General features: G+C 39.7%; 1 protein-coding gene, 1 long non-coding RNA gene and 1 other non-coding gene across 3 annotated transcripts in view; 1 reads left to right on the top strand and 2 right to left on the bottom strand.

Annotated features, from left to right (window-relative positions):
* LOC135082033 (uncharacterized) overlaps positions 1-24,934 on the bottom strand; it is a 194,883-nt gene that overhangs the window by 146,798 nt on the left and 23,151 nt on the right. The window lies entirely within an intron of this gene.
* LOC135082018 (GAS2-like protein pickled eggs) overlaps positions 14,160-24,934 on the top strand; it is a 201,893-nt gene continuing 191,118 nt past the window's right edge. The window contains exon 1 of the mRNA XM_063976767.1: positions 14,160-14,418. The gene's annotated coding sequence lies outside the window, so the exon portion shown is untranslated. The remainder of the gene's footprint in view (positions 14,419-24,934) is intronic.
* On the bottom strand, positions 16,535-16,607 carry Trnar-acg (transfer RNA arginine (anticodon ACG)). Its single transcript has one exon. It is a non-coding gene; the product is annotated as a tRNA-Arg (tRNA).

Below are 24,934 nucleotides of genomic sequence, written 5' to 3'. Positions count from 1 at the left end.
TTTATAGAATTTTTTTTCTTCCAATTACTTATTGTAAAGAAAACGTAATAAATTTTAAACTAAGCGGTATATCCTGATAAAATAAAAACAGTAATAATGCTAAATAACACGCGATACTAAAAAAATACATAAAATACACAAAAAAGGCCAACAAATAATAAAAAATGATACTTTTTGAAAAAAATCTGCTTTTAAATTCGTGTTTTTTTGGTAATTTGATAAATTTCTCCAAAAAATGGCCCTATAATCGGTGGTTTTTACTACTTTGTATTATTGTCTATCGTATTACCTTCATAAAACCAAAAATCGCATGTCTCTATCCCTATCACAACATTTGCAATGATCGTTTGAACTAAGCCTCTCCGGGCGCGCTATTCAACGCTTCGTTAACAACGAAACTGAAAATGGCTCTAGATTTGTAATTTAGATAAAGACAAGTTAAATTTCAAATAAAAACAAAAGATTTCGAAGTAAAATAAGCATTTTAGTTAAAATTAAAATTTTCTCTACCTGCAGCGGAGTATAATGTTGTGGCAGGCCTTTGTTCAAACGCTCATAGCAAATGTTGTGATAGGGATAGAGACATGCGATTTTTGGTTTTACAAAGATAATACGATAGAGAATAATACAAAGTAATAAAAACAACCTGTTATAGGGGCATTTTTTGGAGAAATTTGTCAAATAACTAAAAAAAACACGAATTTAAAAGCAGATTTTTTTCAAAAAGTATCATTTTTTATTATTTGTTGGCCTTTTTTGTGTATTTTGTGTATTTTTTTAGTATCGCCTGTTATTTAGCATTATTACTGTTTTTATTTTATCAGGATATACCGCTTAGTTTAAAAGTTATTACGTTTTCTTTACAATAAGTAATTGGAAGAAAAAAAATTCTATAAAAAATTTTAAAAAAATCTCAAAAAATTTTTGACCTCTTTTTTGTCGATAAAAATAGGTCTAGTTTCATCTATTTTCATATGTACACTTTAACGTGACTCACACTGTATATGTCGACGTAAGACTATAAATGCTTCAACACATAATAATAAGTATAGCTGATTCTTATTGTTCTAATTATTCGTTATTGATTCTAAAAACCTTGCCTTGATTTATAAATTAAGAAAGATTGTTTTGTGTAAAGTTTCTTTAATTTATTAAACTAATATGGACTTGTTTACCAGTCGAAATATCCGCCGACATTTTTGGATATTCCCGCCGGATGTTTCGACTGGAATTATTTGTAAAAATTGTCTGAAGGTTCTAAAAATAGTTCATGAATTTACATGTCATTTACTTGTCAAGGCAAGACTTAATTTCATTTCCAATTACTTTCTATTATTTTGAGAATGTAATAATCAGTATTGCTAATTTACGATTTATTAATTTAGCGCTGATAGTTTTAAAAATCTTGCCTTGATTTATAAATGACACAAAACCAGTTTGTTAAAATATTTTGCGGTAAAACACGAATTATTAAAACTTATTTGAACTTGATTACAAGCCGGAACATCCGCTGCCATTTCTAAGATAATTCAGCGGATGTTTCGACTGAAACTCACCGTAAAAATAATTTGAATATTAAAAGTAACTTGTTAAAATTATTAATGATTTTACAAATGTATTTCGTCGTTCTAAAAAATCAATCTGTTAATATTTTCTTAAAAGTAGTGTTGGCGACAGACCTTTTTTATATGCGTTTTTTGTATTTTTTTCTTTTGGAATGTTTTTTATATTTTGACGCTTTGTTTTTTTACTTTTTTACTTCAGTTGTTCATTAAACACCATTAGACAAAGACGTGTTTCAATATAGTAAAAGTGAATATCTCCAAACCAATTAAATTTATATAGGTATAGTAACGGGCACACCCGGTGCCCAACAAGTAGTGTTTTGACTACGGCACTTCCGCCAAGCGACGCCATTCTAGTTTTGTGTTAAGTGATTTTGGTGGCGGCGCGCGGCATTATTGAATCGACTTTGGTCGAGGGAGGACGGTGATCACGAATCCTGTGAGTATTTTATTATTTTTATAATTATTGTAATTAAAACTAATTATTTTCTTTAAGTAATTTTTGTTTTATGGAATAAAATCAGTGTACGTGCTCCAACCTGTGTTTTCGTTAATTTGTGATGAGTGATGACGAAAGGGATAACGTCAGCGGAGCTGACGTCACCCCTTTTAAAAACCCTGCTGGCCCAAATCCTCCGTTATCAGAAGTGGGATCACAACCCACTTCTGCTCGCCCTTCTGTTTTAAATGATGAAAATAGTAACGCTTCTGTTAGCGGAGTACCAGCAGAGTTTTTCTCACAAATGATGCAAATGATGAAGCACATGTCCGATCGTATTTGTGTGTTACCCGATGCGAAAGTAAAAATTAATGATGTGTTTTTGCCATCATACGATCCGGACGCCAATGTTGGAGTACGTGAGTGGTGTCAGCATGTGACCACTGCCATGGAAACCTATAACCTGAGCGACTATGATGTAAGAATGAAGGCGGGTAGTTTACTCAAAGGTCGTGCCAGGTTGTGGGTCGACAATTGGCTTGTTTCTACCACCACCTGGCAGGAATTGCGCGATGTTTTAATTACAACATTCGAACCTGAGAATAGGTACTCTCGAGATGTTATACGTTTTCGAGAGCATACCTATGATAATTCAAAGGATATCGCGCAGTTCCTATCACAGGCTTGGGTGTTATGGCGACGTATTACCAAGGATAAGTTATCCAATGATGACGCAGTTGAGGCCGTAATCGGTTGCATTGGGGACGAAAGGCTTAGAATCGAGCTGTTGAATGCCAGGGCCGCTTCAGTGCCCGAGTTAATATCAGTAGCTTCATCCATACGCCGCGTAAAACGCCCTTACCCAAGTACATCAAATGTACAGCAGGGCCCTGTCAAGCGGCAGCGACTCGCAGATAAGCCATCGTTATTTTGCCGAATTTGTAAAAAACCCGGTCATGATACGCGTGATTGCTATTACCGTGATAAAAATGAAAACCCTCAACCGCGTCATCTGGATGATAAAACCGTGCCGCAAAAGGATAAGAGGCCGACATGCACGTTCTGTTCAAGAGTTGGTCACACATATGAAACGTGTTACAAACGCGAACGCGCAGTAACATCAAATGTGAATTGTGTGGGCATACCAAAATTAAATTCCATGCCCCTAATAATCGGTGATTTAAAAATTTGCGCAATTTTCGATAGCGGGGCGGAATGTTCTGTTATGCGGGAGTCGATAGCATCAAAGTTACCCGGGAAACGAATTCATGCTGTTAATTATTTGAAAGGCATAGGGCAATATACAGTCGTATCATTATCAACATTGACAACTATCTGCATGATAGACAACATGCGAGTGGAGCTTCAGTTCCACATAGTCCCGGACTATGAAGTAGGCTCCGATGTTTTGATAGGGATGAATCTTGTAGAGAACACGAATTTAAGTGTGGTAGTGAATTCTCGGGGTGCAACATTGGTTCATCAACCGTCGGTTTACCACGTGCGATCGCATAGCGAAAAGTTTGACAGTTTAGATTGCGACCTGATTGATGTTGATCAAATTAGCGAATTGAAAATATTGTTGAACAAGTTTGAACACCTGTTTGTCCGCGGCTACCCTCGCACACGGGTCAATACTGGCGAACTGGAAATTCGTTTGAAAGATCCAAATAAGTGCGTCGAGCGTAGACCGTATAGATTGAGTCCCGTCGAGCGGGAAAAGGTGCGTGACATTGTCAATGAATTACTTGAGCACAATATCATTCGAGAGAGCAAATCACCATTCTCTAGTCCAATCATTCTTGATAAGAAGAAAAATGGAAAGGATCGCATGTGCGTGGACTACCGCGAGTTGAACAAAAATACCCTGAGAGATCACTACCCATTATCAATCATTTCGGATCAAATAGATCAATTAGCGGGGGGTCTCTACTTCTCTACATTTGACATGGCGGCTGGCTTTCACCAAATTCCCATTTCTGAGAACTCTATTGAAAAGACCGCCTTTGTGACCCCGGACGGCATGTACGAATACTTGACCATGCCGTTTGGTCTCAGTAATGCATGCTCTGTGTACCAAAGATGCATGAATAGGGCTTTAGCGGAACTTTTAAATTCTCCTGATCAGGTTTGTCAAGTTTACGTTGACGATGTACTCTCAAAATGTAAGGGATTTGATCAGGGTCTAGCCCATATTGAGCGGATACTAATTGCTTTGCAAGAAGCCGGCTTCTCGATTAATGTGGAAAAGACTGCTTTCTTTAAACGCTCCATCGAGTATTTGGGCAATATTGTGACCGACGGGCAAGTCAGCCCCAGCCCACGAAAAGTGGAGGCTTTAACGAAGGCACCTATTCCACAAACAGCTAAGCAAGTTAGGCAATTTAACGGCCTCGCCGGCTACTTCCGGCGTTTCATTCCCAATTTTTCACGCGTAATGCTACCCCTTTACGAGTTAACTAAGAAAGACGCCAAATGGGAATGGAATGACCGACATGACGAGGCTCGTAACAAAATTATACAACACTTGTCTACTGCGCCTACCCTTGCACTATTCCAGGAAGGCGCACCAATCGAGCTCTACACGGACGCCAGCAGCCTCGGCTTCGGAGCGGTGTTGGTCCAGACTGTTGGAGACCGCCAGCATCCAGTCGCGTACATGAGCCAGCGCACCACCGACGCCGAGAGCCGCTACCATTCGTACGAGCTGGAGACCTTGGCGGTGGTGAGGGCCATCAAACATTTTCGGCACTACTTATACGGCCGAAAGTTCAAGGTAATAACAGACTGTAATGCTTTGAAGGCATCCAAGCACAAGAAGGACTTACTTCCACGAATTCATCGGTGGTGGGCCTTTCTACAGAATTACGATTTCGAGGTAGAGTACCGAAAAGGTGAGCGTTTACAGCACGCAGATTTTTTTAGCCGAAACCCCACAGCGGAAATGTCTGTTAACACCATGACCAGAGACACAGAGTGGCTCCGAATTGAGCAACGACGCGATGATACTCTGCGTCCGCTAATTGAAAGCATGACTACTGACAGTCCCGCTGCAGGCTACGTGTTGGAAGAGGGCGTGCTCAAGAAAACGATCACCGACTCAATACTTGGTACGTACAAATCAATAGTGGCACCAAAGTCATTCCAGTGGAGTTTAATAAACTCTTTCCACACAACACTCCAACATCCAGGATGGGAGAAAACTTTACAAAAGTTGAGAGAAACTTACTGGTTTGCTAACATGACCACTATTGTCAGGAGGTTTGTGGACAATTGCGTAATATGTAGAACTTCAAAAGGCCCTTCCGGTGCAATTCAAGCCCAGCTTCATCCGATACAAAAACCCACTACAGCATTTCAAGTCATTCACATGGACATTACCGGCAAGCTGGGTACAAGAAACGCTGAAGGTCAGGACGAGTACGTAATAGTCACCATCGATGCGTTCAGTAAGTACATACTCCTCAGTTACTCCAATGACAAGAGCCCAAGCAGCACTCTCGCAGCACTGAAACGAGTTGTACACTTATTTGGAACTCCAATCCAGGTGGTAGTCGATGGCGGTCGGGAATTTCTCGGTGAGTTCAAAACCTATTGCGACCGTTTTGGTATAAATTTTCATGCAATAGCGCCAGGAGTAAGCCGAGCGAATGGACAAGTTGAACGGGTAATGGCTACTCTCAAAAATGCACTAACCATGATCAAGAACTATGATACTGAAAACTGGCAGACCGCTTTAGAAGCCCTTCAACTTGCATTCAACTGCACTCCACACAGGGTCACAGGAGTTGCACCACTTACTCTCTTGACACGCCGTCAACACTGTGTACCACCAGAATTGCTAAGGTTGGTAAATATTGATAATGAGTCAATAGATTTTGATACACTCGACCAACACGTGCAACAGAAAATGGCGGCTGCAGCTCAGTATGAAAAACAACGCTTTGATCGGAATAAAGCAAGATTACGCCCATTTCAAAGAGGTGACTATGTACTTATTAAGAACAATCCCAGAAATCAAACGTCCCTGGACCTGAAGTACAGCGAACCATACGAGATCTTCAGAATACTGGATAATGACCGCTACATGGTGAAACGCGTAACGGGCAGAGGGCGACCACGCAAAGTCGCTCACGATCAATTACGTAAAGCTCCTCAACCTGGTGAGCAAGAAACCGTGTCGACGGGGTCCAATGACGATATCCAACAACAGACTGCACTCCAACTCGATGACAACTCATCGGCAGGCGTTAATGACACTCCACAAACAGATACCTCTAATGAACCACAACCTTCTACATCTCGAGCTGCCTTGCTTTTGGATGCCTCAACTAATTGGTTGGTATCATGACATTAACCTACCTAAAAGACCAAAGGTTACTTTTTCCTTCGTTCCTTTCCAATTTCTGTTGTTTTCAGAGCCTCTGGGGACCACGGTCATAAAAGTAAGGCCTAGGCCCCAGCATCGACCTTCCTCTATCCTTTAGAGCCCCTGTGGACCACGGCGTACGAGACCGCTCAGCACCACAGCAACATTTACCTGTGAGCTTCAACAAACGCAAGTACCTATTTTTCAGAGCCCCTGGGGACCACGGTCATAAAAGTAAGGCCTAGGCCCCAGCATCGACCTTCTCCTAAATCCTTTAGAGCCCCTGTGGACCACGGCGTACAAGACCGCTCAGCACCACAGCAACATTTACCTGTGAGCTTCAACAAACGCAAGTACCTATTTTTCAGAGCCCCTGGGGACCACGGTCATAAAAGTAAGGCCTAGGCCCCAGCATCGACCTTCTCCTAAATCCTTTAGAGCCCCTGTGGACCACGGCGTACGAGACCGCTCAGCACCACAGCATCATACTATATCTAAAAGGTATGCAAGTATGCGTGGGGCATTTGCATATAAACAAAACATATAAACCTGATCAGTACGAGTATGTGTAAAATATTCGTAACATAAAAGTAAAAACTTCGCTCACTTTCCTTCATCCTGTTCTATTTCTTAAGTTCTCTTATTTTTACAAATTCTCAAATGATTTAATGTGAATTTACTAAACATGAATCGTAATAAGATGCAGTATCAGTACTTGCTAATATTATAAATCTGAAAGTACTATGTACAAAATTATAGCTGAATACTTGGCTGTGATCATTGTCGTCAAGTTTCATTAATAACACTATGGAGTACCATAACTAAGTTATCAGCTAGTGTACCTCCTAACAGATACCTAGCTCAGAGAAACCATTTGTATTTTTCAGAACTAAGACTGGCGCAGAGCACGCACCGTCTCGCAGAATGGCCGTGTCGACGCAAGACTATAAATGCTTCAACACATAATAATAAGTATAGCTGATTCTTATTGTTCTAATTATTCGTTATTGATTCTAAAAACCTTGCCTTGATTTATAAATTAAGAAAGATTGTTTTGTGTAAAGTTTCTTTAATTTATTAAACTAATATGGACTTGTTTACCAGTCGAAATATCCGCCGACATTTTTGGATATTCCCGCCGGATGTTTCGACTGGAATTATTTGTAAAAATTGTCTGAAGGTTCTAAAAATAGTTCATGAATTTACATGTCATTTACTTGTCAAGGCAAGACTTAATTTCATTTCCAATTACTTTCTATTATTTTGAGAATGTAATAATCAGTATTGCTAATTTACGATTGTAACGCGGCAACGCTATTTCATAACGTTTATAACGTTATCGCGCGCGAACAACGCAACGTTAGTGTTATCACGCCATCTCGTCTAATAGCGAATCACGCGGATGTATGGTGCCGCGCCCTTTCCTCGGCCAATCGGCGCGAGGCAGTCCCCCCGCGCGTCTCGCGACTCACGCGGAAGCTTCGAGAAGTTTCCTTCTTCCCGGTGCGCGACGCCAACGTGAACGGTCGATTTTGAGCTAGCCTATTTTATATGTGGAAATATGTAAATTCCCATGATTGTTTGCCATGAAAAGTTTTGTTTAGTCGTAAGCTTATGTTTCAATAAATGATTATTGTGAAACCACGACTAAAATGACGCCCAACTCGAGGCCTTAACCTATGAACAGTACCGGCAAAGTACCTACCGTGAGTGCAGCAACGTGTCGAAACCTGTTTTTACCGGCGTGAAAACAGTGCAATCTCGAACTGTTACGAGTGACGATGGCTTCCGCGACGCGATCCAAATGTGGGGTCGCAGGCAACCGCGATGACCATGACGACCACTCGGCGGCAACGGCATCGGCAGCCGCGGGCGACCAAGGGGTCGCTCAGCACGGCGCCGACCGGCAAGCGACAGCGGCTCCGACCGCGCCCGGCGGCAGCGCCGCGGGCCCGTTCATGACCGAGTCGCAGGTGTCCTCCCTCCTGTCGGCCTTCGCACGGTCCCAACAGGAGGCCAACCGCATCCTCTTCGAGAACCTACTGACGACGCTGAGCACCACGAGCACGACGAGCACGGGGCCGGCAGTACCGCCCCAGTCGCCACCGATGTCGACATCCGAGTCGCAGTTCCGAGGCGGGTCGTTCGCAAAATGCACGGCACGCTTCGATGGGCGAGCGGACGACGCCGACAAGTTGGAAGCATTTCTGGACGCCGTCACTACATACAAGGAGTGCCTGAGCGTGAGCGACGAGCACGCGCTGCGCGGCCTCCCCATCCTGCTGGTGGATGATGCAGCTGTGTGGTGGCGAGGGGTCAAGAACTCCGTCTACACCTGGGACGACGCGGTCGCGCGCCTACGAGGCATGTACGGCGCCGCACGACCGGCCTACAAAATCCTTCGCGAAATATTCGCGCAAGAGCAAGGACAGCAACGATGCGACGTGTTTATCTCGAAGACGAGAGCGTTGATAGCTAAACTTCCATATGAACTGAACGAGTGTCTGCAGATTGACATTGTTTACGGTCTACTTGACCGACGAGTGCGTAAACGCGTAACCCGCGAAAGTGTTGTGTCGTTAGACGTGTTGGTGGATAGGGCCCGCGATATCGAGGAGTCTATCGCCGAGGTAACGCAAGGGGACTCAGGTAAAGGTCCACGCGGCACCACAAGTACCTATTCCATCCAGAAAACCGTAAGTAGTTCTCCGCTAACTGATAACACACCTACACACTCGCCCTCTAGTTCAAATGACGCAAAAACACAGGGACGTAATCGTTTACGTTGTTCTTTTTGTAATGTATTTGGTCATCAAATAGATAATTGTCGTAACCGTGAGCGAAATAACAAAACTTCCACGAGCAAAGACAACTCCGAACGTAATTTTAATAATAATAGTTCGCGTAATAATAGTACAATACGGTGTTATGGATGTGGCCAGCAAGGCGTAATCAAATCGAAGTGTGAGACGTGTAGTCCGAAGTCTCAATCGGAACTCCACACTTTAGGGTCCCGTCGTACTTTTTACAATAATTGTAAACCCCCCGTAACATTATTATCATCACGTAACAAGACGAAAACTCGTCGTAACTCATCACGTAAAATTCCCGTCATGCAGGATGAAAACGGGAATGTTTTTACAATACGGGGTGAAACCGGGTATTTGTTCACTAAAAATTGTAAGCCCGGGAATGTTAATTCAGTGCGGTATGGTAACCGCAGTTCACCTGTAACACAGGGTGGCAACCGGAATTTTTCGGACACACAGGGTGGTAACCGGAACTTTTCTGGCATAGTACAGGGTGGCAAATGCGACTTTTCTGGGATGCAGGGTAACGCATCCGAAATGTGTCACAGTGGTAATTGTGTGCAAGATAGATGTGAAATGCCTATCTCACCCGATGTTTTACGCAATTTTCGAGAAATTGCCGATTTTGAGGCGAAAGCCAGTTTTTTAGGTACTAGTGAGTTCAATTCCGCCCAGGTGGAGGGCGAGCCTCACGATTTATGTTTCCTCCCTGGTCTGACTCTTTATACAGCGGGAGTTGACTTCGACCACTTCAAACCGACGATCCGTATCCAGATATTGGGTCATAGCGGCGTTGCTGTCATGGACACAGGGGCTACGGACTGCCTAGCCAGTCCGATGTTGTACCGGAAGTTGGTGGCAGGTGGCGTACGCTTCACGGAGACGCAACGATTGATCGGGTTAGCAGATGGAACACGACAGGTACACGACGTCCTTACAGGTGATGTCACTGTCGTCCTGCAAGGTCGAAAGATATTTACCACATTCCTGGTGATCCCTGGGGCCGATACGAGGACGCTTCTAGGACGTGATTTCATCAGAGACGCAGGTATTGTCATTGATATCCAGCAGGCAGCGTGGAGTTTTGCCGACACACCAGACCGGCGGTATGCTTTTGTACAGGATCGTGTACTTACCCCTACCGCCGACGCCGAGCTGAAGCGTGTCGAGGAGACCACGAAGCTGAAGCTGAGGACCGAGAGCAGTCGTTATTGCCTCGGGGCAGCTTTGAAGCAGGGGGAGGGGCCGGACGAGCGACTTATTGAGTACCCTAGCCGCCTCCTGGCTGCCGCCGAGAGGAACTATGCCGACCAAGGGCGTCGGCCGCCGCCAGACTATAAGGTGGGCGATTTGGTCTTACTGAAGACCCAGGGTTTGAACGACACTGGTCGAAATCAAACCCCTAAGCTTAACCTTAGGCGTGACGGCCCGTATAAGGTATCGAGGGTCTTGAGTGACAGCACTTACCTCCTGAAGGGAGAGCCTGGAGCGAAGTTAGGGAAGTGTTATGCCTCACAACTTACTCCATTTGTTGGTCACATCCATCCGCCTGTTAGGGAGAAACGTAGGCGAGGTAGGCCGCGTAACTTTTAAGCTAGTCCAGACCGCGTTGCGTCGTCTGAACTAGAGGGGGAGGTTGTAACGCGGCAACGCTATTTCATAACGTTTATAACGTTATCGCGCGCGAACAACGCAACGTTAGTGTTATCACGCCATCTCGTCTAATAGCGAATCACGCGGATGTATGGTGCCGCGCCCTTTCCTCGGCCAATCGGCGCGAGGCAGTCCCCCCGCGCGTCTCGCGACTCACGCGGAAGCTTCGAGAAGTTTCCTTCTTCCCGGTGCGCGACGCCAACGTGAACGGTCGATTTTGAGCTAGCCTATTTTATATGTGGAAATATGTAAATTCCCATGATTGTTTGCCATGAAAAGTTTTGTTTAGTCGTAAGCTTATGTTTCAATAAATGATTATTGTGAAACCACGACTAAACGATTTATTAATTTAGCGCTGATAGTTTTAAAAATCTTGCCTTGATTTATAAATGTCACAAAACCAGTTTGTTAAAATATTTTGCGGTAAAACACGAATTATTAAAACTTATTTGAACTTGATTACAAGCCGGAACATCCGCTGCCATTTCTAAGATAATTCAGCGGATGTTTCGACTGAAACTCACCGTAAAAATAATTTGAATATTAAAATTAACTTGTTAAAATTATTAATGATTTTACAAATGTATTTCGTCGTTCTAAAAAATCAATCTGTTAATATTTTCTTAAAAGTAGTGTTTTGACTACGGCACTTCCGCCAAGCGACGCCATTCTAGTTTTGTGTTAAGTGATTTTGGTGGCGGCGCGCGGCATTATTGAATCGACTTTGGTCGAGGGAGGACGGTGATCACGAATCCTGTGAGTATTTTATTATTTTTATAATTATTGTAATTAAAACTAATTATTTTCTTTAAGTAATTTTTGTTTTATGGAATAAAATCAGTGTACGTGCTCCAACCTGTGTTTTCGTTAATTTGTGATGAGTGATGACGAAAGGGATAACGTCAGCGGAGCTGACGTCACCCCTTTTAAAAACCCTGCTGGCCCAAATCCTCCGTTATATATTATCAATCGTCACCATCGTTACAGACTCAGCCAAAGGATGTCCAAGGACTTCAATAACATCCAGTCCTGTTCGCATCACCATGTGTTGCTTGCGACCACAGAACATAGAAATATGTTCTGTGCTTGCGATCTTCACCAGATCGTCGGTCCAGCGAATGACCTACTTTATTTTGTAAGTGCCCTTTTACACAAGCACAAGATGTTCACTTCAAGCCATACATCAAGAGTGGATTCAGTGCTATTTAGGGACGGGTGTTGAAACTTGTAAGGCAAGTGGTCAACTTACTGTCAGATGTTATCAAATCGCCTTAAAGTCTCTATTGTCAAGACTCACGATCGAATTTGATTACTGTCTCCCACAGATAATATAATCTGTCTCCCCTCTTGCATCTTCATCTTCATTCTTCCCCTCTTTTTGTGGCGATCTCTCCCCTCTGGCATCGTGCGATGTAAAACCCCCCTTCAAATCACGCCGCGCGTGCCGGCGGAAATGTCGCGCGGTGTCGTGCGACGCGACGTGGCGCATTGTCGCGACGCGTCCATACCAATGCAGCGTCGTGCATGCTGCGTCGTGCTATTTGCTGGTTTCTCGGACAATAGCTGTTTTAACGCTTTATTTGTTTCTATTTCTGTTTTGCATGGTGTCTGGACTCTAAATGGTTATCATTAATAGTTCTTTTTATTGCTATTTTTAGCTACAAGCTTTATGAAAATAGATTCAAGGAGCCTAATTTTTGCGAGTTCCATTTGATATGTTTGTCTCGAAGCGCTGGTAGGGCCCAAAAGATAAGGAGATATTATGTAAAGTGCCCCAAAAGGGCTACCTTTTTTTTTATTTACTGTATTTTTACGTTCATAACTGCCACTAGTGGTCTAAATTAAATAAAATATTTTTGATTTTGATTTGATTTTTGATTCCTTTGCGGAATTTCATTGAGCTGAAAGCTTCAATGAGGTCGATTCTTATATCTAGCCTTCATTGTCCTTATCATCACCTCTGAGTTGGTGGTTCGGTCGTTTTAGCCAAATGACATCCACTGATGGACAAAGGCCTCTCCCATGGATTTCCACAACGTTCGGTCGTCCTGCCCGTATCATCCAGGTGGAAAAGAAACCATAATTTGTGGTAAACTGCACCTAAAATAATGTTTTTTTTTTCACTAAATTTCGATACACACAGAAGAATCAAACCGTAAGGCCCATAACAGACCGTGAAACGCAACTGCAACGAAACTGCAACTGCTAGTTACTTTTGAGTTGCATCTAAGTTTCTGCCATAGCGTCCATTAAGAGACCACACACGACGCGACCAGTTTGAAACTTTCAGTTTCAGTTTCATTCATAAGAATCATCAGAAAGTTGCAGTTTCGTTGCAGTTGCGTTTCACCGTCTGTTCTGGGCCTAAACGAGACGAGGGTCAAAATCTCATATTCGACACCTACTTACGTAGCTTCCACAAACATTCCTTCCTTAACTGATTGCTTTTTTCGTCCCATTTATAACAAAAACAACCTATTTGATCCCTCACGCGCCTTTCGTAATGTGTTTAATCAAGGGTCCAAAGGACCTAAATCAAATATTGAACCCGTCTGTCGTCCGAGGTCGTTTGACCGCTAATCTATTCTGCGTCGTTTATTTTTGATCAAAGGCTTTTTGGAAACTTAAAAGGGTTAAGAAAGATTGTGATGTAGATTGACTGAAGAACAAAGTTTCAAGAGATCTTACCCAGCGTAGCAGTTTGTAATTAAAATTAATGATATCTTTTAATACTTATTGATTGGTCCTAAGAGGAGAAGACGAAATAAATGTTATTAAAATCTTTAGCATTTAAAGTTGCGAATGGTTCATTCAGGTAGCTCAGATGGAAGAGAAGTCGCCCGGCAACCGAAAGGTCGATTCGATTTTTTCAAGTTATTTATAACGGAATAAATACTTCTCTCTATATGTTCAAAATAATCTCTAGGTCTGGGTAGGTGTCTTTAATACAGCTGATAATATTGTTCCTATCACTGCTGTAGGTATCTGTATGGCCAATACCTCTATTTTCCTGCTATTAAACTTACTATTACTAGTAACAAAGCACCTAGCTAAGTTTTAAGTAAAATCAGACAACTCAACCCTCCGTTGAAGTTAGCGAATTTATCCAACTCAAGAGCCCTAACAATCTACCCGCTGTGATTTAGAAGCCATAACCGTTCTTCACGCGTGAAGAGGACAGATAATTCAAGTGAATATCTATTAGCACTTCGAGCGCGAAAAAGATAACCTAAAAGCGCCTAATCTTATCAACTCAAGGATTTCACCCTTGTTTTTGCGCGTGTGTAGACTTCGCGCATGCGCGGTTTAGCCAGTCAGCTGTCAAACGCGCCCGGTGGTCTGCGGGGCCCGATCGTTCATTTTGTCACTGTGACAATCGCGTTGCATTGGGAGGGTTATTTTTTAGGTTATATTTGGAATTTTGTTTATTGATAAATGTTTTTGTAGATATTATCAGTGTTTTGTGGTCGTATTGATAGTTTGGTGGTTTTTTTAGTTCGATAGTGTAGCAGTGAACTGATATAATAGTGTTTGTGATCTATTTACCTGACTCGGAGGAGGGAGAATTGGAGATTTTTGTAGGTAAGTGTCATTGTAATCTTGGCGGAGGCAGAAATCAGCTGTTTGCTTTTCTTTGTTTTCAAGGAGTTCATAAATAATTTTCCTTTGTGTTAGTATAATTGGATAAGTAGGTATAGCGATAAATGTTTTAGTCGGTTATCAATATTGTTGTAACTAAGTTGGTAAATAATAAATTATACCTACCTATTTCTAGACTACCTAGTAGTTGTGTCTATTTTATGTACCTACAATAGTTAAGTAGGTACCTACCTATTTTAGGGTTTTAGCTAGAAAATAAGCAAGTATTTGCTCATTTTAATATTTTAAGGTCCCACTACCAGATTTTTGCTTAGGTTTTCATCTTAAACTGGCGCAAAAGGACAAGAGCTTCTCTAAATTGGTTTAACTACGCTTTCTGTAAATCTGCAATCTTGTATTGTATTTATCCTACTTTTAAGTAGGTAGGTAATAATTTGATGGCAACTTAAGGTAATTTTGAAGTTTTTCTATTAAGTCGGTGCTTAGGAAGTAATTGTTTTAAAACAGGCTAGCTATCTCACCTTGGGAAGTTGCTAATTGCAACGTAAATGTATCTATAGTTTTGATTTGTCGTCGAATACCTACCTTAATACCTACCTAAATTCTTAGCAGTTCAAAGAATTTCTAAAACCAAATAAACTAACTGAGCATCGAACCCACAGCCTCGTTAGGCGTGCCCCCACAATAGGCGAGCAACAAAACAATCCATCGATTCTGATTTATAGTTTCGCTCCTAAAACCTTTGTTTACGCTTTTTTCGCTCTTTTCGCTTTTTGTAAGGTAGACAGGCATTATACGACGGCACGTTCTGGATTAACAAAGGTCAGGTGTGGGGTTCCGTGACATAATAAGAAACCCCACTTCAAAAATGGGAGAGCACATTTTCGTCAAAGCTTTTCTTATTACTCTCTTCGTTAAGACTCTTAAGTAGTACCTACCAGTTTAGTATTAGGTGTTCTTTCTTATGTATAAACAAACATACTAGCTTTTACCCGCGGCTTCGCCCGCGTGTAATTTTGTCTGTCACACATAAACATAATTGCGCACGTGACACGTCCCTGTAACAAAAACCGGTATAAAAAGGTAAAAACTATCTCTATCTATAGTGTGTCTATAGTCTTATAACAAATTTCATCTAAATCGGTTAAGTGGTCCAGGCGTGAAAGCGTAACGAGTTACTTTCGCATTATTATTAGTAGGGATATTAAAAATATGAAAATTAGTATTCAAGGAGGTGCTCTAACGAACTTTACTTGATTTTACGAACCCTTACTACCAAAGGGACCTACTTGACCAAAAGTCCTTCAAAAACATAAGCCTCCTTCTGGCGCAGTCGGGTAAATAGTTATTGTTTGATTTTAACGAATTGTTTCTGTCAATACATGACCAAATCTTTCAAAAAAGTTTTTGAAATTTCATTTTAACGAATTGTTTGCGAAAAATTAAATGTAAGGAACCCTTACCAGTGGGTACCAAACAATAACTGTTACCTACACAAAAAGCAGGTAGATGTTGAATCGTTTACAACACGTATTGTGCCTTTGTAACTTGCAATATAAATGGAATAACTTCAAAAATGCGAGGAAATTAAAAAGCATTCAGCAATTTTGTTGATTGGTTCGTCATATTGCGGGTAGTCGAATGCGGTAGGTAAATGTATGATTATATAAATACCTACCTGCAAATTGGTGTAATAAAAGAAATCGATTTAACGCCGAATGGTCTGAAAGTGGTAGGTAAGTTCAAATAGATAGACAAACATTTAACGGTAAGATGTAAAAAAACCCTACGATCACGGTGTTTAATGGTGGTGCGGATCGCTAAGGTTATTTTATAAATTTTTAACAGCGAATCAGTCAATTTAGGAGTCAAATGGAGAAGTGAATTAAACTTTTTTTGTAGATATTCTGAAACATAATTAAACCGATTTTGATAAAACTTGACGTATAAATTAAAATACTACATTTGAGATGTACGTGAACGTACTCAGTTATTTGAAAATAAAACGCTCTTGCTTGCCTATTTTAATACATTAATCGTTGTCTTCATCCACGAAAAGAAAAGCAAAATTAATAGAAAAACGCAAAAAGTGTTTCAGCGACCCTGCCAGGATTCGAACCTGGAATCTTCTGATCCGTAGTCAGACGCGTTATCCGTTGCGCCACAGGGCCGGTGAGGAGAGTGACGAATTTAGCGATTCGTTTGCTGGCGAGCTTTTAGTACGGTCTGCAAAAGCGCTTTACTATTTTTAATTTTTGTATTGATTAACATACACCCACACATTGATAGCATAAATAGTTTAAATATATTCTTTTATGTTTATTTATCTCCATAAAGTAAAGATTTTAAATTTTAGGCATTGGTGAGAAAATGAGGAAATCTTTGATTTTTATTTTCGTAATGTATTATTATTTGTTTATCAGGCAACGATTTGTTTTTATCTTCTATAATCTATAAAAACGAAAGGTCACTGATTTACTGACTCACTCATAACGAAATCTCAGAAACTACAAGTGCTAGGAGTCTCAAATTTTTTAGAACGTAGGTGCTCACTAAGACGGGTTTTTGCAAAATTTAACTCACTCATACATAGAGGGGTAAAACGGGATCCACGCGTACGAAGTCGCAAGCGGCTGCTAGATATTATTAAGAAACATGTTTATAAAAAACTGAATTTAAATAATGTAATATTATTTTCCTTTGCGATATCCATCGAAATAATACCTACCGGATTCTAGTTTTCATGGCAGAAGTGTCTGAATCTTTTAACAGCGACCTTTCAGGACGGCTTAGAATCCATATTCATTTGGCAAAATACTTGAACAGAACTTGACATTAGGGTTTCTGCTCGAGCTTTCTCGAACTCGAGAAAACTCGAGAAATTTGGCTTCATTCGAGACGAGAAAAAAATTACCGGAGCTCGAGAATTCTCGAGTTTCGAATTTGAAGCTTTAATATTCTTGAAAGCCTATTTTCTTAGACAAAAGTAAGTTTTTAATTATTTAATAGGTTAACGTTGCGTTTAGACTGGCCTAGTCTTTCCTTTTTTTAACTAATTTGATTTGCAAGTAATGATAATAATGTTCACCTACGAGTATGCTATATTTCATTATGTTTGTATAACTGACTGATTTAAACACTGATTTTTTTTTGTTAACTATCTGTTAGTTTAGGTACTCTTAAATACGTTTATTCAAGTCGTTTACTTTAAGTTTAAAAATTAATTAAAAGTTTTTTTTTGTTTGTAAATGTATATAGGTTTATTATCGTAATTTTTCAATTAATTTGGACTTGTGTTCTTTGGAAAACAAGTGATTCAATTGGAGCTCCAGATATTTATGGTTATTAATCCTTAAAGTACATGCGACTTTATGACTTTTGTTCCTTTAGTTAATTACTAAGTTATAATTATTATCCTACTAATATTATAAATGTGAAAGTTTGTGTGGATGTCTGGATGTTTGTTACTCTTTCACGCAAAAACTACTGAACGGATTTTGTTGAAACTTTACAGTATTATTGATTATAACCCAGACACATTATAACATTAATAAAAACCCGTGTTTTTATTAAACTTCAACCGATTTCATCAGTTTTAATTAAAAGACTCGAGACCCGAGAAAACTCGAGACTTTGGCCTCGAGAATTCCCGAAACTCGAGAAAAAAAATAAGTCGAGAAATCAGAAACCCTACTTGACATTCAATGAAATGGCTTTCCCTTGCGACTTGGCAACTGCAGTGCACTTCATCACTTTTTTAATATCCCGAACAGCTTGAAATAAACTGGAAAATTCACTTCATTTTCCATGAAAGTTGGCAAAGTCTAAGCTTTTGCTGCCAGCCTTTTGAGTATTTTTCCTTGAGACAGTTGAGGCTGAATAGGTATTTTTCAGCATAATAAAGTCCCTTTTTTAACCGACTTCATTGTAAATATACATACCTACCTACCTATTTCTGTTTACGTGACTTATATTCACAACTGGCAACTGATGATTCTTCTCAGAACTTGCCATATTTGTCTGAAAAACATATTTATGAAGTAAGTACACTCCCATGACATTTTAAACACTATAGTAACATAAACGCTGGACGCAGGTCGCTACCAATCGGGAAACATAGAAAGCATTGGGGGAGGCCTATGTTCAGCAGTGGACGTCCTATGGCTGAGATGATGAGTAACATAAAAAATAGTTACTACGAAACTGTAGGGAGGAGGTAGTACTTGCACAATTGTTTCATACTAGCGGCCGCCCGTGACTTCGTACGTGTGGATCCTGTTTTACCCCCTTAGGGGTTGAATTTAGCAAAATCCCGTCTTAGTGAGCACCTACGTTCTAAAAGGAACCCCCATGCACAATTTGAGACTCCTAGCATTTGTAGTTTCTGAGATTTCGTGATGAGTGAGTGAGTCAGTCAGTCAATCAGTCAAACTTTCGCTTTTATAAATATTATGTTTATAGATTGTTAGCATTATTTTACACCGAGATGAATCATCTCCTGAACACCGCAAACTTAAAATGAAAACAGGCGTACGTACGAGCTAAAGCTTACTCACTCAAACATGAGTAGCAATATACATGACACGTATACGTTTGAAATCAAATCCTAACCGTAGTGGAACGTAAAATCCATACGCAGGGCGGGCGGCTAGACTGGGCGGGGCGGCGTCTCACGCGACCGTCTGCGGTTGGTAGGGCTGGCTGTAATAATAATTGAATTTGTACGCTGTAATTATGATAGGTTTAAGCTTTGTTAAAATAAATAAATAAATAATCTTTAAACATATTGCAAGCTAGCTTCTACATTTAGCTTAGTCTTCGTGAGTTTCGAACTGAGTAAATTTTTGTAGGAACTTATGACTGCACTTTTTCGAAGAACACTAGGAAGTTTTCAGTTTAGGGACGCTCGATTCGAGTACCTAGTACCTACACGTATCGATCTTATTGATTTGATAGTTCTTTCAAAACTCGATTCAATCTCGCACAAATTGAGACTTTTGATTGAATTTTAACTTAAAATATAAGCCAATTACAGGACAAAATCAAAATGACTGATAAAAGTATGTGGTTTTTAGCGTTGTTTTGTAATTTTCATTGATAGTATTTCAAGTTTAGTAAGTAGATAAAGCTAAAAGCATTTTTAAACATTTCCCTTGATCCAGAAGATTCCGCCTTTAATACAATTTCCCGACAAGAAATAACGCAGAAAATTGCAGTTGGCAGCCCTGTGTTGTTGTGACTCAACGATTATTACAGCTGCTGAAATGAGCTGAGTTTATTCCGACGATTTGATCAAATAAGCTATGAGCTCACTCAAGCATAAATGAGTTTTATTCTAATGAAAAAGAAAAGTCCTTTTTCTTTATTTAGTTAGGGCTAGGTTGAGCAATGCCTAATCTGCTAGGCTAGGGATTTTTTTAAGTGCTAGGATAGTAATGCGGATAAAGGTAGTATTGTACCCTGTCTACTATTATTGTATTCTGTGCTAGTACTAAGTACCCTGTCTAGACTACTGAGGGCCTAGTGTGAGTTTAAATCATACGCACTCACTGACATTAACTGTATGACGGATTGTACAGTGCCCCTAGCGGAAACATTCAAGAACTATCATACATTTTTTAAACTCACACTCAGCCCTCTGTAGTGATATTAGGACTTTGCAAATGATAATAAAGGATGTTGTAAAGAAAGTGGATTCATACTTATGTGTGCTTTATTCTCAGTTTGGTTAGGACTTGGGCCTGCCTGTTGTTCTAAAATAAATACCAAAGGGTATACAGATACACACCTATAAGGACAGATTTATTATTTAACATGTTACACCTGACCCCCAAGACACAAATCATTTCTATTTCGTGGCCAAGATTAGACCAATAACATCCTTAAAAGATTCAATCTCGAAATCGCTTCACGGAGTACCTAACTGCGAATGAAAGGAGCGAAGCGATTTTAGAATTAAAACTGCCATAATAATATTACAAACTATTATGTTGCATTTTTATTATAAAACTGTTATCACTTCACGTAAACGGTTATCGAAACGTCGGGAGGGTAAATATCTTATTTACCGTTAAAAAGATAGGTATTGTTACAATAAATCCCGTGAAGTGATAACCGTTAAAACTGTCACTTTATATTTATGTCTAGAGATCCAGTTGTCACTACCCACACCATAAAGACTCAAAACTTCAAACACACACCCTTTGTCTCGGTGCAGTCGGTCAAAGTGCACTGGATCCCGCTTGTTGCTGCATTCATGTGCGTTTCCGCCGCCCTGCCCTGGCTAGTGTCGCATGACGTGTCGATAAAACGGATATCGATAACGGATATACTGTCACTATTCACAGAAATTATGATAGTGGTACTATCCATTATCCACACTTGAGTCCAAAACTTATTTCGAATCTAGATTGCCTACTAAAATAAAAGTCACAAAAAGATGAATAAAATGTTTCCTTATTTTTTACTAAAAATTAAGTAGAAAATAGGCACGCTCAAGCAGAGAATTTCAATTCAGAAACAGGGGGATAAGTGTTAATTTGTGTGTTTTGTATTTTAAGTTTCAAATAAACATTTCATTCATTCAATCATTACATTAATTTCATTATAATAACTAAAATCATGATGATGATGTTTTTATTGTAAACATTGATAATGAAAATTGTTTATGGACGTACACAATTAAGATTAAAAGCGGATACGACAACAGACAGGTACATAGGTACTTTTATGACCGACTTTTTGATTACACCATGACTATACTAATTATTTTCGACGAAGAAAGTACCTACATTGATTAGAATGTATTCAGAATTTCAGACTTAACAAGTTGTATGGCATTTTTTTGGTTTGATGCGAAGGTTGAACTTTATAATTGAAAACGATTCGCTGGAATTAAATATGAGATGGATAGTTCACGCTAATGGCTTCCAGTGGGCGGTGGGGTGTGGTGTGTGCTATCTTATCCATAGCGGCTATCGACATACCTATCCGCAGCAGTGAGTGTCCCCTCCCTATCGGATGCTGTTAATTCTCGCCCAGTCTCTGGGGTCAGCTATTGAACTGATTATCGGTTATCGATAGCAACTATCGACACATCCGCAGCAGTGAGTGTCCCCTCTCTATCGGATGCTGTTAATTCTCGCCCAGTCTCTGGGGTCAGCTATTGAACTAATTTTATCGATATCGACTATCGACTCATCCGCAACAGTGAGTGTCCCCTCCCTATCGGATGCTGTTAATTCTCGCCCAGTTTCTGGGGTCAGCTATTGAACGATGCCCTCCGGACGTCGTCGCGTACTTGCTTTCAATTTAGGATGGTTAATGCCCATTGTTTCAAGTTGTTAATATTATTGTTTGGAGCTTGTTTAAGTTTTATTGGTCTTAGAAATGAATGGTACGTCTGTTTGTCTGTATAAACAGAGGCTTTTGAAGGCATAATGTATACTTAGGATACTCATTGAGGGATTCAAAGGAACATTTTCGCTTGAAGTGATGGATCGCATGCAGGGTTCGGAATTATCAAGATAATTACGCTTCGTGATAATTATCGGATAATTTTCAGATATAATTATCCTTTCGAACCCTGATCGCATGTTGGACTATAATGCCAGGGTTTGGATTCCAATCCATCTCACCAGGGGCAAATATTAGTGTTTATCTATCTACTACACTCTATGGATGTCTATTGCTTCTGAAACATAAATATGTATTCATCATCAGATCATTTAGAGTCCGCTGCAGGAGGATGACCCTCTCTATGTACCAGAGCCAACATAAATTAAGCTGTCCAGGCGGGATGGAAAAGCCTGATGTTTGCATATTTATCTCTTACGATGTCGAGTAACAAACGGGACTATTCCCACCTCTCGTTCCCACAGCTGCAACTCCTGTGTAGCCAGGATCTACAGCTTGACCGCCAATAAAAACCCAATCAGTGAAGGTCAAGTTTGTCCTGGGGGAAAGTTAAACTGTCATTGAACCCGCAACGAAATTAATCAGAAGAACATAAGAGTTCGAAGTTGAGGTGTGTCTGATGCCCACGGTAACAGGGAGGTCCTATTAAGTATACTGAACTCTACCGAAACCACATGGGTGTTTATATTCATATTCATTATCTATTAATCGACGTTTTTCTTATCTCTGTTGATTAGTTTCTGGTGTAGGTAAAACCCCGCTAAGATTAAGATTAAATTCTTAACTTTAATGAATTTCCAACCGAAAATCGCAATAACGTCATATTTATTTCTCAATAAAGTTGTTTATCTTTCTTCAACTTTGTTATACATATTGTATTAGTAACACGTTGATGTAGACCGCACCCACTAAGCCCTACTACGCTATAAGTGCGATTTAACAACAAAAATAGAAAGTCTACTGCTGTCAGCAGATTGTAGTGTCATCGCTAATTAATTCAAGCTTATCAGCCAATATGTTATCAGCTGATAGTCAAACAATAAGACAATAAAAGAAATTATTCGTTCTTATCGTTGTTTGGGACTGGACTACGTGCGGAGTGTCACATAGTAAGCTTGGTCGAGGTTGGTTATGAATGAACGGTGGCATCTGGCATTTGCTATTGACTTTATTGGACACACATTTGTGTTTGTAGTAATTGTAGACAATGTAGGAGTACCTAACATTTGTGGCCAATATCAATATCTTACTGCGCTTCTTCAAGGATAGAGTGAATAGTCTGGGCATGAGCCACCGTAAACTGCATCTCACTTAAAATCAGGTACATATGATTGCGGTCAAATCTACATAACCAAGATTTACCATACACACAAGCAGAGCTAGCTAAGCTGAAACTTGAAACACCCTGGTTTAAAACTGGGACCTTAAGTAAGTTTACATTATGTTTTATACATAAAATATTAAAACAAAAGCCGGAACTTGCTAGGATTTTCTCGTAGTTTTTCCTAGTATTATGTCGCCATGATTAAAATGCGCTCGAATCTGCCCATCGGGATCTTTTTATCTGGTATTTTGGTATGTTTGTGAATATTGTCGCTCCCTTGCAGGAGAGCACCCCACGCTGCGTATGCATCGTTTGAAATCGTCTCCAATCTGTCTCGTTTTATTTTTGCAAAAGTATGCTAAAAACCATACCAAGGCAACAAATCGGTCTTGTGATAAATAGGAATGTGACAAATTATTTATTGCTCCATGTAACCATGTTGGTATACAAAGGTTCTTACATGACACTTGATTTTCTTGGTATTTAAATAGTTTTTGGTAAAATAAGATTTTGATGCAAAAACTTTGCTATACGTAGTTATTTCCGGTAGGTAGGTATAACTCTTTATTTCTTACAGTTTGGCTACAAAAAGTACATAAAATACCTCATAAGTTCCACAGTATAAAAATAGTTTTTTTCTTTCCTGAAAATTTAGATTGTTTGTATATTACGAGTTATCACATCTAGACGACAAACGTCACGACCGATAATTTTTATCGATAAAAAGTTAATGCATTTTCAAAGATCCTTATCCACTAAAATATCCTAATTGAAGTGATTAAGTTACCGCACAGCTGCGAGGGGGAGGTAATGCACAGGGGAGGGGGAGGGGCGGCGCGGGCGCATCTTCTATTTACAAACTACAAGTTCATTAACGTCGTCGCTTTTATTAGCGCTAGGGAGGGGGCGGTGTCGATGATTTTATCGATGTATACAAAATGCTGATTCTTAAAAAATGTCTGGAGACTTAAAAATTAAAATTAAAACTGTTTTAATTTACATTACTTTTGGTAGATAATAAGACAAGATAGTTTCTGATAATTCTTATGTAAACATTAGGAAAATTAAACGTCATTTTTATTAGCGATAGGGAGGGGGTGGTGTCGATGATTTTATCAAAGATTACAAAAAAAATTTTTTTTTATATTTTTTTTAATTACACTAGTATTTGGAAAAAAAGATGATGTAATATTAGGATTATTTATTTAAGAATATTGTTAAAGTAAGTAAACTTATCTTCTATAATGAGTAAATCTGTTCTGTTGTGTACTCAAAGTAGAAAATAATTGTCCGCCGTTGTCCTAGAACAACGTGTACCATGTTAATTTCTTAATAATTAATTATAAATTAACTTTACCATTGACCTTTACCACAATTACATGTTTTGATTATATCGTACTAGTTACTGCATGAAACAAGTTAATTTTTTAAATGTCAAACTAATAAATCAATTTACGATAAAAGTTAACAAGTAACTTGCGCTGATTTATTATTGACAACTTCCATTTGAGACGCTAATTAAAAGAAAATATATAATTATGATATTATTATAAAACTATTATTCTGTTATCGCAACCTTCGAGATTATACGACCGGATCCGGAAATATAATGGGGGACAGGAAATAAATAAGCCACAGGCAATGGCTCAATCAATATTACTACTCAATTACATTTGATTGACAGTGACATTAAGAACGAAGTGACAGCTATAAACAAAAAAAAAAGTAGAAATCCCTGCAATAGTATAGATTGTAGAC

The sequence above is a fragment of the Ostrinia nubilalis genome, chromosome 21, assembly GCF_963855985.1.
Source record: "Ostrinia nubilalis chromosome 21, ilOstNubi1.1, whole genome shotgun sequence".
NCBI classification, from domain to species: Eukaryota; Metazoa; Arthropoda; class Insecta; order Lepidoptera; family Crambidae; genus Ostrinia; species Ostrinia nubilalis.
Note: the sequence above shows the minus strand (reverse complement) of the source record. Positions and strands in the feature narration are given on the sequence as shown.